General features: G+C 37.5%; 1 long non-coding RNA gene across 1 annotated transcript; it reads left to right on the top strand.

Moving 5' to 3' along the window:
• The first annotated feature begins 3,301 nt into the window (after positions 1-3,301).
• Positions 3,302-3,601, top strand: LOC121987658. The gene is made up of 2 exons (XR_006113686.1): positions 3,302-3,418; positions 3,535-3,601. It is a non-coding gene; the product is annotated as an uncharacterized LOC121987658 (long non-coding RNA).
• The last annotated feature ends 2,700 nt before the right edge of the window (positions 3,602-6,301 follow it).

Genomic DNA, 6,301 nt, shown 5'->3' with positions numbered 1-6,301 from the left:
CATTCTATGGAGTAACCCGGACGGAACTTCATAGAAGAAACCGGAGACTATAAACCAGTATAAACCAAAGTCGATCGGAAAATTCTATGAAGTAACCCGAACGGGCCTTCATAGGAAGAACCGGAGACTCTAAACTATTCCAGTGAAAAAGTCGATCGAGAACATTCTATGGAGTAACCCGGACAGAACTTCATAGAAGAAACCGGAGACTATAAACCAGTATAAACCAAAGTCGATCGGGAAATTCTATGAAGTAACCCAGACGGGCCTCCATAGGAAGAACCGGAGACTCTAAACTATTCAGAGAAAAAGTCAATCGGGAAATTCTATGAAGTAATTCAGTCGGGTCTTCATAGGAGGAACCGGAGACTATAAACCAGAGCCGATCGGAAAATTCTATGAAATACATCAGGCAAGATTTCACAGAAGAAATCAGAGATTTCAAACTAACGCAAGGCATAATTAATCAGGGAATCTCCGGGCTTCGAAGCCTAATTAAGCAGGAATTGAGAAGGGATTCTATACGGTAGCCCAGATATATGAAAGTCTTTATTCAAAATCCGGCTGGGATATTATACTCAGCCTGAAGATCAATAATTTTATACAATTCCGTATCCAGTCTCAACTAAGATCATTCATCCTCGGGGAGATACAAAGCATACCGGATGTTACTTAAGGAAGAATCCATCAAGACAAGGCTTAACTCTGAAAGATGAATAAGGGATTCTCTAATAAAGTTTATATTTAGCAATCAAAAGCATGTCAGGAAGGGGTATTCTTAAACTAGCATAAAGGAGAAGCAAGTAAGTGTTAAAGTTTTCTTACACCTTGCAAGTACTTAATTACTCAGTATCAACTGCACTTTTTCCCACTGTCAGTTCTTACTTTACAAGTTTTTATGAATAATTTCCTTAAACATTTGGAAAAGGGCCTTTCAAATCTGAGGGTAGTTCTTCATTAAGCCTGCGGCGATTTATGAAAGAAAGGGGAGGTTCCCTGGGTAGATATCCACCCTCTTTTAACTGTTGGAGAACTCCCGATACGGAATGATTTAGCGCACCCACTATCCTGTGAACAAATTCCCGGGCAAATGCTGGGGACTGTAAGTAAGCTTGCCGCCATTCTTCCCACCGACTCTTTTCCTGCTCCTTATAATTCTGGAAATCAGCTTGCAGCTTTGTGTTTTGTTCTTTTAAAACATCCTTCTCCGATCTTAGCTGTTCCAATTCCTTCTGGAGCAGTGATAATTCGTTATCTTGAGCTTTCCTCAGCTTTTGTTCCTGTAGAATAGTGAAATCATGAGAAGCCAGGTCCTGAGCTTGGTCAGAAAGACAGGCATTATGAAGCTTCTCTACTTTATCTAAGATAAGACTTTTCTGAGAAGCATCTAAGAGAGCTTTCTCTTTTAGAGCGATCTCCAATCGAAGACCGGAATGCAGTCGATCCACCTGTAATTCTAAGGTTTTTCTAGCCAACTCTTTGTCTTTTAATAGTTGCTGGCATTCTTCCAACTCTTGTTTTAGGATCCCCAACTGTTGATCCTGTAAGACCACCTTCTCTTGTAATTGAGGCAGGTCACTGGTAGAAGAAGGTGGTGCGGCCCTCAATGTTTCCAATTGAGTTTTTAACTTCTGGTTCTCCTGATCTTTAGCTACGAGTAGTTGGTCAATTTGTAAACTTGAGGCAAGTAACTAAACAAAAAGGCAAGGTAATTAGGAATCAGTAGACAAAATTGATAGCATGTAACCAGAAATGCTTACCGCTATTGCCTGGCGACTGTGACGATCAGCTCGATGAGGAAGACTGAGGCCCCTTAGCTGCTCTTGACCTTGTGACCAAGATTCAGCTAATAAGCCCTGTAATTGTAATGAGCCATAGCTAGACGGTTCAGAGGGTCGTCCCAATTGAGAAGGAAGACCCAAAGCTTGTCTGAACAAAGGTCGGGGAATGGAGGACACAGGAGGTAGAGAAGAAGAAGAAGACGCAATAGGAGGAAAAGCAGAAACAAGAGGAGCAGAAAAAGAAGTAGATGGAATCGATGGTAAGACAGGGGAGGGGGATTCAACAGCTGAAGGACTAACATTTGGAGAAGATCTCCGACAAGGCGTCCGTTTCGGCAATTTACCAAATCACGCACTTAAATATTTTAATTGACCAAAAGGCGTATGTTACTTTGGTTTTTACCAAAGGGCGCATTTTTTCAAGTGCACTTCCCTTTTTATCCTTCTGACAAATTAAACCTTTTTTTTTTGTCGTTTTCCTTCTCTCTCTTCTCTTTCCTATTACCTCTTTCATCAACGAAATGTAAGATTTAGTTTATTTTTTGATAACATTTTAATACATTTAGAGAAGCTAAAATAAACAATGGATAGCATAGTTAAACTCCTTGCAACATCAGGAATCCACAGGAACTGAAATGGGTGTAATCTGAGGTCTCTAGGTCCATCAGTAGGTTTCGGTCAAAACCCACTGATGGACCTAGAGAGCTCCGATTGCACCAATTTCAGTTTCTATGGATTCCTGGTGTTGCAAGGAGTTCAAATATGCTATCCATTGTTTATTTTGACTTTTAAAATATGTTAAAATAGCAGAAGAAAAAAATAGCAAAAAGCTCCAAATCAGCCCACGTTGGGCCTGATATGGAGCCTTTTTGCTATTTTTTTATTCTCCTATTTTAACACCTTATAAAAGTTAAAATAAACAATGGATAGCATAGTTAAACTCCTTGCAATATCAGGAATCCACAGGAACTGAAATGGGTGTAATATGAGGTCTCTAGGTCCATCAGTGGGTTTCGGTCAAAACCCACTGATGGACCTAGAGAGCTCCGATTGTACCCATTTCAGTTTCTATGGATTCCTGGTGTTGCAAGGAGTTCAAATATGCTATCCATTGTTTATTTTGACTTTTAAAAGATGTTAAAATAGCAGAAAAAAAAATAGCAAAAAGGCTCCACGTTAGGCCTGATATGGTTCCATATCAGGCCCAACGTGGGCCTGATATGGTCCATATCAGGCCCAACGTGGTCCTGATATGGAACCATATCAGGCCCAATGTGGACCTGATATGATTTTTCCTTGAGATTCATACAATGTAGAGAAATTAATTTGATGATAGAAAACCAAGAGTTCTGTTAGCCCTATGATTTAATTGTCTTTTTCTCAAGCATGTTGTGCAAATTGATTCTCTGTTCCTCTGAACATTGTTTTATCAGTATATTGCAATATCTGCTAATACCTTTGCCTTAATACTGCATCATATCTTCTGTATTATCAACATTACCCTCATGATTCACATTACAGATCATCCTTGGTTGCAGAATGCCAATAAGGCACCCAATGTAAATCTTGGTGAAACTGTTCGAGCAAGACTCCAGCAATTTTCAGTGATGAATAAATTTAAAAAGAAAGCTCTTAGGGTGAGAATATTTTCTTTCATGATTTCTTTCTGTGTGAATGCTTGACATTTGTCCAGCTGATTATTCCAAGACACACCTAGTATTATTATGTTCATTCTAAAACTGTGTTAATGCAGGTGATAGCTGAACACTTGTCTGTGGAGGAGATTGCCGACATAAAGGAAATGTTTGAGAATATGGATATCAACAAAAAAGGGCAGATAAATTTTGATGAGTTAAAGTATGGTTTGCGCAAGCTCGGACACCAGGTTGCTGATTCAGATGTCAAAGCATTATTGGAAGCAGTAAGTTATTGCTGAAGATGCAATCTTTTTTTTTAAAGTAAAAAAAATTGACTGTGGGTTATGGAAATCACACCATTTCCATTGGCATTACACAATTATGGGGTGATAAGGGAAAACAAACACAAAGAATTAGGCACAAATTCAAGCCACAACCCTACTAGATCCATCAAGAAATTCATCAAGAGTTGCTGACCAAACAAGATCCAAAGATGGACCTATCAGCAATATACTGATAAAACAATGTTCAGAGGAACAGAGAATCAATTTGCACAACATGCTTGAGAAAAAGACAATTAAATCATAGGACTAACAGAACTCTTGGTTTTCTATCATCAAATTAATTTCTCTACATTGTATGAAGCTCAAGGAAAAATCATATCAGGTCCACATTGGGCCTGATATGGTTCCATATCAGGCCTAACGTGGAGCCTTTTTGCTATTTTTTTCTTCTGCTATTTTAACATCTTTTAAAAGTCAAAATAAACAATGGATAGCATATTTGAACTCCTTGCAACACCAGGAATCCATAGAAACTGAAATGGGTGCAATCGGAGCTCTCTAGGTCCATCAGTGGGTTTTGACCGAAACCCACTGATGGACCTAGAGACCTCAGATTACACCCATTTCAGTTCCTGTGGATTCCTGATGTTGCAAGGAGTTTAACTATGCTATCCATTGTTTATTTTAACTTTTATAAGGTGTTAAAATAGGAGAAGAAAAAAACAGCAAAAAGGCTCCAAATCAGGCCCACGTTGGGCCTGATATGAAATCATATCAGGCCCACGTTGGGCCTGATATGGAACCATATCAGGCCCAACGTGGGCCTGATATGATTTCATATCAGGCCCAACGTGGGCCTGATTTGGAGCCTTTTTGGTATTTTTTTCTTCTGCTATTTTAATATCTTTTAAAAGTCAAAATAAACAATGGATAGCATATTTGAACTCCTTGCAACACCAGGAATCCATAGAAACTGAAATGGGTGCAATCGAAGCTCTCTAGGTCCATCAGTGGGTTTTGACCGAAACCCACTGATTGTAACACCCCTAGAAAGCCTAGATAAGAAAGTAAGAATAATGAGAGTTTGAAGGTAGTGAAAAAAAGGTGTAAATATTCTAAGTTGAATATTAAGATGGGAAGGATTTAGATGATTAAAACTTTATGAAAGAAAATAAAGTTGAGAATATAAATCATCTATATTTATAATACATGGAATTAATGTAAACAAAAGGAAGGAATATGAGATAATATATATGTGTATGAAATATTTATGCATAATGCATAATATGGTGATATATGAATTATTATGTACAAAAGAATATCAATAATATGTTAGAAGAGAAATAGGATTGAATCTTGGACCTCTTGTAAGGAACATGTATAGGATATCAAAGGGGATAGGAGAATTATTGATAAGGAGAGAAAGGACTAAGTAGTTAAGAATAAGAAAGGATTCTTTTTACTTAAAAGGAAAAGGAAGTAAAAAGAAGTAAAAATATACATACCAAGTTTTGATCCTTGGTTCTCTTGTGGATGCATGCATATGTTAACCAAGTGTGATAGGAGAGGATATTGTAAGAGGAGAGATAGGAATTTTAATTAAAGGAAAGAAAAGAGAGAAATTAAAGGAAAGAAAAGAGAGAACTCAAGAAGCATTTCTCTAGAATATTCTTATCATTAAAGAGGAGAAATAAATAAGGAGGATGAATCAAGTCAAGTTTTCCTCCCTCATTTTAGTATAAATAGGCATGGAGGGGTGGCTTCATCCTCAACTCACTCTCCTCCTCTTCTCCTAGAGGTGCTGAGACACTCCCTCTTTTCTTTCTTTCTTTTTGTTGCCGAGCAACACAAGAGGAAGAAGCCTCCTCTTCTTCCTCCTCCTCTCCACCAAAAGACCTAGCCACTTCTTCCTCCATTGGTGCCGAGCAAAGCAAGCAAGGAAGAAAGGTCCACAAGCAAGTTCTCAACTCTAGGAAACTTAAGCAAAGAAGGTAAGCTTCCCCTCACCTGTGGTACAAGGCTTCTTATGTATTTTCAGATTTTTTTTATGAGGATTTTTAAAGCTAGAAACAAATTTAAGAAAATTCGGATTCAAAAGGGTTTTTTTTTCAATCTAGGAATACTTGTATAAGTCCTCTCTTCATGATGATTTTTCTATGTCTTGTAAGAAAGTTTTTCCTTATGTTTTTATACACATATGATGCATGATCAGAGGAGTATTTAACCCTAGAAATTCAATCAAAAATATTGTAAAGAGGTTAGGAAAAATTATTGTCTAACCAAACTAGTGCAAGGTTCCCTCTATGAAATGCTAAGGACCTTTCTATGGTTTTCTTGCTTGGAAATTAATTGGAACCAAAAGAAAACTCACTTGTATGATTCGGACCAGAAAGGTTAAGGGTTAGAAAGACCTTCAAAAAAAAAATAGAAACCTAGGAAATGCTATACATAATGAGAAAAAATGAAATTATGTTACGTAACATGCCATGATATGTTATAGCATAGGAAATGCTATACATAATGAGAAGAAATGAAATTATGTTATGTAATATGCCATGATATGTTATAGCATAGGAAATGCTATACATAATGAGAAGAA

This window comes from Zingiber officinale, chromosome 5B (assembly GCF_018446385.1).
Source record: "Zingiber officinale cultivar Zhangliang chromosome 5B, Zo_v1.1, whole genome shotgun sequence".
NCBI classification, from domain to species: domain Eukaryota; kingdom Viridiplantae; phylum Streptophyta; class Magnoliopsida; order Zingiberales; family Zingiberaceae; genus Zingiber; species Zingiber officinale.
This window is presented reverse-complemented; position numbering and strand designations above follow the sequence as displayed.